Source organism: Papaver somniferum, chromosome 2 (assembly GCF_003573695.1).
Source record: "Papaver somniferum cultivar HN1 chromosome 2, ASM357369v1, whole genome shotgun sequence".
Lineage (NCBI taxonomy): Eukaryota > Viridiplantae > Streptophyta > Magnoliopsida > Ranunculales > Papaveraceae > Papaver > Papaver somniferum.
Genome location: NC_039359.1, coordinates 80,418,647 through 80,427,885, shown reverse-complemented (window position 1 = coordinate 80,427,885; position 9,239 = coordinate 80,418,647).

The following is a 9,239-nucleotide window of genomic DNA, read 5'->3' as shown; positions in this document are numbered from 1 at the left end:
CACTTGTGCTGCTGCTGCTGTTGTTGCTTTCTTTCTTTCACTGCATTGCACTGCTGCTTTGCATTGTTTGCTTTCCCCTACTGCTACTGCTGCTTCCATCTTTGCCTTGCGCTGTGCACTTGCCTTGCACTGCTTGTGCAGCACTGCTGCTACTTCTTCTCCTGTTGCTGCCACTCCACTTCTCCTGCCAGGCCCAGCCTTGTTAGCTGCTACTGCTCCAAACTCAACCAAAGGCCTAGCTAAACCAAGCCCAGTTTCTAAGACCCAAAGGCCCAGATCCTTGACTGAATCCAAAACCCAGTTCACATCAAAAGACACTGAGCCCAATTCACAGTTGAACTGTTGAGCCCAAGTTCAGTTCACTGATAACCCAAAGCCCAGTGCAACTCTAAAGACCAAAAGCCCATAAGTTCACATTTAATCCAAACAAACCCACTAAGCCCAAAGCACAATTAGAAGCCCAATAGCAATTTAGAGCCCAAATAGCTAGAAACAACAAAACACACCCGATCTCTGTGGATCGACCCGTACTTGCACGAGCTACAACCGACGACCGTGCACTTGCGGTATTACTGTAGGCCCCCGTTTTTATTGCGCTCATTTATATACCCTTTTCCAGGCCTGCCAAGTTTTTGGCGCCGTTGCCGGGGATAATTTTTAGGACCTTTTAGAAGCCTGCCAAGTTTTTGGCGCCGTTGCCGGGGACTACCAAGTTTTTGGCGCCGTTGCCGGGGATTGGTGCTGTGTTTTATCTGTGTTTTTCTTTAGCTATTTTGCATTTCATTTCATAGCATTTGCTTCTGCATCTGCTTCATTTCATTTGCTGTTGGACCTGCTGATTCTGAACCTGTTTTTCCTCTGCTGGGACGCCACCAAGGAAAAGAACCAAAACCCAACTGGGTTTTTGCAACAATATCAGAGCAGCTGGGCTGTGCTAAAAAGGTAAGCCTAAACCCATTTCATTAAGAGAACCCAACCTGTGGGCTTCCAAAATTATTTAATTGTGGGCTTGTAATAATTAACCCAATTTTTTTGGGCTTTTTATTTTCCTATTTTGGGTTTGTAATAATTATTTTTGGGCTTGTTGTGGGCTTGTATTTATTTTGTGTGGGCTTGTTTAAATTCTTTCATTAGACTTGTATTTTAGACTCTGGGTTTAAACCCAGCTGAGCTTATAACTGATTGTGGACTTGTAAGTGGACCTCGAAACCAAAGTTTTAAAACAAACGTCGGGCCTTAACCAACTGGGCCAAATTAAACTTTCAAAATTAAAACTTGGATTTTCGTAGGCCGCAGCCTTCCTTCCATTTCATTAGAGGCTTGCACAGTGGGCTTGCTCCCATTTCAAAAACCAAATTTTATTTTTTTCATTTTATTATTAAAAAAAAAAAAACAAAAAAAAAAAAAAAATTCTTTTGCTCCCATTTTAAACCAAACTTTTCTTTTACAGCCCATCAAAACCAAAATTTTCCAATAAACCAAATTTTTTAAATTTTCCCATTTAAAACCAAATAGTGGGCTTTGTGTCATTTCAAAATGGACCAACCTCGTGCCCTCCATGAATACATGTATCCATCAATACAAATTCCATTATCATGTATTGTATTACCTCAAACCAATAACCCTTTTAAAATAAATGCAAACATGATACAAATACTTCCTATATTTCGAGGGTTCGATTCTGAGAACCCCTATACTCATGTAAGAGAGTTTGAACAAATTTGTCGGACTATGCAACCTGATCATTTGTCCGAAGACTCTCTGAAATTGCGTTTGTTTACATTTTCTTTAAAAGAAAGAGCCAAAACATGGTTTTACGGTTTGAGACCACAATCAATCACCACTTGGGAACAACTCACTAATCAATTTTTCCAAAAAATTTTTCCACACCATAGGACCATCGCTATTCGTCAAAATATCAATTGTTTTGTCCAATTGGATGAGGAAACTGTTTTTCACTATTTTGAACGTTTTAATGATTTGTTGAGTGAATGTCCGCACCATGGAATTGAGAAGTGGAGACTTGTCGTCATCCTCTATGAGGGACTAGACTTTAAATCTCGAACCATGGTTGAGTCTATGTGTAATGGTGAGTTTATTGACAAATCTGTGGATGATGCATGGAATTTTTTAGCCGAGATTGCAGAAAAAACCCATCAATGGGAATCCGTTAGGGAAACAGGAACAACACCACATGATATGAATCATCCCCATGAATTAGAGTTTTATTCTTGTAATAGCTCCGACCTTAGGATTGAAAATTATCCTAGATTGCAAAATTCCTATCATGATGATGATGATGATTATGATGTTATGTTAGAAGAACATGTCTATACTGAAAATGTTATGGAACCTTTGGGTTCAAATACATTAGACTTCTCTGCCCCGACCTTAATGCATGATATTTCTTCTAGTATTCCATGTGATGTTTCCCCTGATGTGCCGATGCATGAAAATCAATCTGTTGATGATGTTGATAATTCTGATTGTAATCTTGCCCATTGTGAGCATGATGTGACATGTGTAAGTGAGTTAGAAGATTTTGATTTAATTGATAATGATATGCCTATTCTTCTACATGAGTCACCATCTGTTGGCCTTCCACCCAACCTAGATTTGGTTTGTACCCATATTGTAAAACCAATTTTTTTGAAAATTCCTAATCTAGGATTGGAACTGTGTGCTTCCCAAGTCCTCTTGGACTATTTTGCTTCAAAATATAACACTTTTAAAAAGCCACAGTTGGAAATTGCATGTTTGCCCATCCCGAAAACAGTCCATTATGAGTTAGACCTTTTGAATCCTGAACCCCTAAAATTGTTAGATTTTGTGCTTAAAAGTAAACCTGTTGAAAAATTTAGGTTTAGGGTTGATTCATTCGGTTTTTCACTCTCATTCCCATTTAAGTCCAATTTTAGTGTTTTAAAACTTTCTCTGTCTCTACACTTTTTCTTTTGGGTTGATCCTCAACTCTTTAGATTGTTAGTGTACGGTGAATTTGTTGTATATAATCCAGTAGATAAAATTTTAAAAACACTTTTTGTTCCTTTTGTATATATTTTGCTAATCCAATATGATCTCGGCTGAAATATGTTGGATTTTTGCCTTAAATAACGGAGTTTTAATTCTGCTTTCGCCGTACAATCGGGTATTCTCTCTCCTTTTACTCTACTCAGCATGTCCCTTTCCATATGTTGCATTTTAATTCTTTCCATATTTTGAAACATTGAGGACAATGTTTAGTTTAGGTTTGGGGGTATAGAGTAGATACCATGATAATTTGCCATAATTGAAAACAAAACTCCATCTTTTTGAAAAAATTGAAAAATTCCAAAAAAAATTAAAAAATGAAAAATCATAAAAATGGAGCTCATTTACCTTGAAATGTTGACTCTTGTGCAAATATGTATTTTTATTAGGAGTCTTAGTCTAGATATTTAGGCACCCTGATTCTAGCACAATTCACATAGTGATAAGAAATTTGCACGCGCACGATCTACCAATACATGTATGGCCTCGATCTTCAAGGTGTTTGATAGGAAGTTACGATTGCCAATCACTTTAGAATACTGAACGAAACTTGACTAGCTTGTTCTTTGGTTGGTTGGGATAGAAGGTGGAGGTTACATTAAGAAAGACAACCATCGAATTTAACTGGGTGCATCAAAAAGGGCTACCTCTTGCAAAGTGTCATGTAATCTTTTGTTTCCTTTTGTATATGTATCAAAAGTGTTTCCTTCTCAATGAAAAAAAAAAAAGAAAAAAAAATCAAGTATTTATCAATTCCATCATCTCTTGTTCCAAAAATAAAAAGAGAAAAGTCAATGTAAATAAGAGTCATGTAAAGAGTCATTTTGTTGTTTTATTGTAATAAGCAAGGAGGGTGTATGCCATTGATGTACAACGCGAGTAATTGTGAAATACCTCCAACTCATTCACAATTCTCGTAAAGTCCGGACAGCTAGCTAGATTTCGACCTCAGTTCTTAGCCTGAGAAACTATATCTTGGTGATTAGTAGTCATGACTTCAGATCTTTCTTTACACATGTGTAGATACACTTTACACTCTTATCACATGTCTTTTTTTGTTATCAGTGCTAGGATTGTGCCTTCGATAGCTAGATTGACATCTCCATTTTGCTGTGAGCTTAACTGTTTTGCACATGTCACGTTTGATGGAATCTGAGCTCATATTTTGTCCTTAGGTTTTGTAGGCACACCTCTGGTAAACCTTCACGAGACTTCAACTCGTCCACTAGGGACACTTAGTGGTTTAAAAGGCTTAGTGCATACGCTAAATGCATTCGAGAGACCAGCGACAGTGGTATAGTTAGGATTTCCTTAGTTTTGTTTTACTTGAGGACAAGTAAAATTCAGGTTTGGGGGTATTTGATGAGTGCCAAATATTGTATATATTTATCCCTTTCTGTTGGCATTTTAACTCATCTTTTGTGCATTAACTCTACATTTTATCCCATATTCTGTATTTTCATTGTTTTCAAGAATAAATATTTTTATTAATTAATTTTGCATTTTTAGGTAGTAAATAAAGTTCGGATGAGTCGCGGAGCGAAAAGAGCAGAAAAGTAGTGAAAAGCCGGGAGAAATTACGCAAGGAAGCCGCGAAGAATGGTGCGCACAACCTCATTTTCTACACACAAAAGCGCCTCCGTTCTCAGCCATCAGATCATTTCTCAGAAGCATCCGACGGTCGCTCCTTCATAGAGCATCAAAATCTGAAGTCTATGCCGAGCACCACAGCGCTGAAATTCCAAGCCTTCAGATTAGATGGTAGTTGAATCCAACGGTCGCTCCCTTGCTGTTCATCAACGTTTGATATCTCCGCCTTACACTACAGTACCTAACCCCATCAAGTACCGTTCATTTTGTTGTATCATATAATCCAACGGTCGATCATCGCTTGCCTCCGCATCACCGTCCGATCTACCTACCAGCTTCGCATCCAATGACTCAGCGTCGCAGAACATCAAATTTGATGAAACCGCCTCACACTCTAGCAACCGAACCTATACCACCTACCCAAACACCCCCCTTCTCCCAAACAGTCGAGCCATCTCCTCCACCAACCCCCTCTGCAGAGCCATCACCCTGCAACTGCCGCACCACCATCATCACCACCAACTCCACTGCCACCACCACTCCTCCACCATCATCACCCCATCACCCAACAACCAATACCATCTGTTCCCTTCTCCTTAGCCACCTATTTTCTCAATTTTTGCACGTTCTCTATCAGAAACCCTAGGCGTGCAAAATTGGTAAATTAGGTTGAGCTAGAGTGAAATTGAAGGCATGGAGTGATACAGGAGAGTCAGAGAAAGGATGGGTCGACGTCAATTTGACGATTAGGTGAGCTAATTTCACTGTTGGAATTTGGGGATTTTTCTATAAACCCTAATTTTATAATTTTGAGAAATTTGGGTCTGTGACTATAAATAGCCTTATGTGTGTGTTGTAATAGTTATGCTTGGATTAGCCTGCATCCAGGACTTTCATGTCCTGTTAATTTCAGTTCACTTTTCAAGTTCAGTTTCATGTTCATGTCTACTATGTTCTGTTGATGTTACTGTTAATCCTTTTGCTTCCTGTTAGTGTTAGTTTATCATGTTAGGTTAAATTAATTCCTGTTAGTGTTTCTGTTAATGTGTTCATTGTTAATTTCAGTTGGTTATGTTAATGTTAAATGTTGTAATGCTCCTGTTGATGTTTGTTAATGTTCACTGTCATGTTTAAACTGCTGTCACAATTGATGGAATGCTAGGCTAGATATCTGTGAAGCATTGATGTGATTGTGCAATGGAAGAAATCAGTGCTCATAGCAAGCTGATTTTCTTGCCATTCCTTGTGTATGCTTAGGTTGCAGTGTTGATTGAGCATTGGGAGAAATTAGTGCTCATAGCAAGCTAATTCTCTTCCCATTCTTTTAGTATGCCTGTATTCTTGCCTTAGTATTGCTTCATTTTAGTTTTTCCACAACCCTGCCCTTGGCCTTAGGCCTTGGTTCATCTTGCACTGTTTTATGCTTGTAGTTGCTGTGTTCTTTCCCTTTGCTGTTTTGCATTGCTCTCTGCTTGTTTAGTCCTTGTCCTGTAATTGTTCTTCATTGTCATCTTTGCTTGCTGTTATCTTGTCATTTCCCTTGCAGCTGCCCTTCTGCTGCTGCTGTTGCTGTTGTTTGCTGCAGCACTACTGCTGCATTGCTCTTTTCCTCTGCCCTGCTGCTGCTGCTGTGCAGCACTTGTGCTGCTGCTGCTGTTGTTGCTTTCTTTCTTTCACTGCATTGCACTGCTGCTTTGCATTGTTTGCTTTCCCCTACTGCTACTGCTGCTTCCATCTTTGCCTTGCGCTGTGCACTTGCCTTGCACTGCTTGTGCAGCACTGCTGCTACTTCTTCTCCTGTTGCTGCCACTCCACTTCTCCTGCCAGGCCCAGCCTTGTTAGCTGCTACTGCTCCAAACTCAACCAAAGGCCTAGCTAAACCAAGCCCAGTTTCTAAGACCCAAAGGCCCAGATCCTTGACTGAATCCAAAACCCAGTTCACATCAAAAGACACTGAGCCCAATTCACAGTTGAACTGTTGAGCCCAAGTTCAGTTCACTGATAACCCAAAGCCCAGTGCAACTCTAAAGACCAAAAGCCCATAAGTTCACATTTAATCCAAACAAACCCACTAAGCCCAAAGCACAATTAGAAGCCCAATAGCAATTTAGAGCCCAAATAGCTAGAAACAACAAAACACACCCGATCTCTGTGGATCGACCCGTACTTGCACGAGCTACAACCGACGACCGTGCACTTGCGGTATTACTGTAGGCCCCCGTTTTTATTGCGCTCATTTATATACCCTTTTCCAGGCCTGCCAAGTTTTTGGCGCCGTTGCCGGGGATAATTTTTAGGACCTTTTAGAAGCCTGCCAAGTTTTTGGCGCCGTTGCCGGGGACTACCAAGTTTTTGGCGCCGTTGCCGGGGATTGGTGCTGTGTTTTATCTGTGTTTTTCTTTAGCTATTTTGCATTTCATTTCATAGCATTTGCTTCTGCATCTGCTTCATTTCATTTGCTGTTGGACCTGCTGATTCTGAACCTGTTTTTCCTCTGCTGGGACGCCACCAAGGAAAAGAACCAAAACCCAACTGGGTTTTTGCAACAATATCAGAGCAGCTGGGCTGTGCTAAAAAGGTAAGCCTAAACCCATTTCATTAAGAGAACCCAACCTGTGGGCTTCCAAAATTATTTAATTGTGGGCTTGTAATAATTAACCCAATTTTTTTGGGCTTTTTATTTTCCTATTTTGGGTTTGTAATAATTATTTTTGGGCTTGTTGTGGGCTTGTATTTATTTTGTGTGGGCTTGTTTAAATTCTTTCATTAGACTTGTATTTTAGACTCTGGGTTTAAACCCAGCTGAGCTTATAACTGATTGTGGACTTGTAAGTGGACCTCGAAACCAAAGTTTTAAAACAAACGTCGGGCCTTAACCAACTGGGCCAAATTAAACTTTCAAAATTAAAACTTGGATTTTCGTAGGCCGCAGCCTTCCTTCCATTTCATTAGAGGCTTGCACAGTGGGCTTGCTCCCATTTCAAAAACCAAATTTTATTTTTTTCATTTTATTATTAAAAAAAAAAAAACAAAAAAAAAAAAAAAAATTCTTTTGCTCCCATTTTAAACCAAACTTTTCTTTTACAGCCCATCAAAACCAAAATTTTCCAATAAACCAAATTTTTTAAATTTTCCCATTTAAAACCAAATAGTGGGCTTTGTGTCATTTCAAAATGGACCAACCTCGTGCCCTCCATGAATACATGTATCCATCAATACAAATTCCATTATCATGTATTGTATTACCTCAAACCAATAACCCTTTTAAAATAAATGCAAACATGATACAAATACTTCCTATATTTCGAGGGTTCGATTCTGAGAACCCCTATACTCATGTAAGAGAGTTTGAACAAATTTGTCGGACTATGCAACCTGATCATTTGTCCGAAGACTCTCTGAAATTGCGTTTGTTTACATTTTCTTTAAATGAAAGAGCCAAAACATGGTTTTACGGTTTGAGACCACAATCAATCACCACTTGGGAACAACTCACTAATCAATTTTTCCAAAAAATTTTTCCACACCATAGGACCATCGCTATTCGTCAAAATATCAATTGTTTTGTCCAATTGGATGAGGAAACTGTTTTTCACTATTTTGAACGTTTTAATGATTTGTTGAGTGAATGTCCGCACCATGGAATTGAGAAGTGGAGACTTGTCGTCATCCTCTATGAGGGACTAGACTTTAAATCTCGAACCATGGTTGAGTCTATGTGTAATGGTGAGTTTATTGACAAATCTGTGGATGATGCATGGAATTTTTTAGCCGAGATTGCAGAAAAAACCCATCAATGGGAATCCGTTAGGGAAACAGGAACAACACCACATGATATGAATCATCCCCATGAATTAGAGTTTTATTCTTGTAATAGCTCCGACCTTAGGATTGAAAATTATCCTAGATTGCAAAATTCCTATCATGATGATGATGATGATTATGATGTTATGTTAGAAGAACATGTCTATACTGAAAATGTTATGGAACCTTTGGGTTCAAATACATTAGACTTCTCTGCCCCGACCTTAATGCATGATATTTCTTCTAGTATTCCATGTGATGTTTCCCCTGATGTGCCGATGCATGAAAATCAATCTGTTGATGATGTTGATAATTCTGATTGTAATCTTGCCCATTGTGAGCATGATGTGACATGTGTAAGTGAGTTAGAAGATTTTGATTTAATTGATAATGATATGCCTATTCTTCTACATGAGTCACCATCTGTTGGCCTTCCACCCAACCTAGATTTGGTTTGTACCCATATTGTAAAACCAATTTTTTTGAAAATTCCTAATCTAGGATTGGAACTGTGTGCTTCCCAAGTCCTCTTGGACTATTTTGCTTCAAAATATAACACTTTTAAAAAGCCACAGTTGGAAATTGCATGTTTGCCCATCCCGAAAACAGTCCATTATGAGTTAGACCTTTTGAATCCTGAACCCCTAAAATTGTTAGATTTTGTGCTTAAAAGTAAACCTGTTGAAAAATTTAGGTTTAGGGTTGATTCATTCGGTTTTTCACTCTCATTCCCATTTAAGTCCAATTTTAGTGTTTTAAAACTTTCTCTGTCTCTACACTTTTTCTTTTGGGTTGATCCTCAACTCTTTAGATTG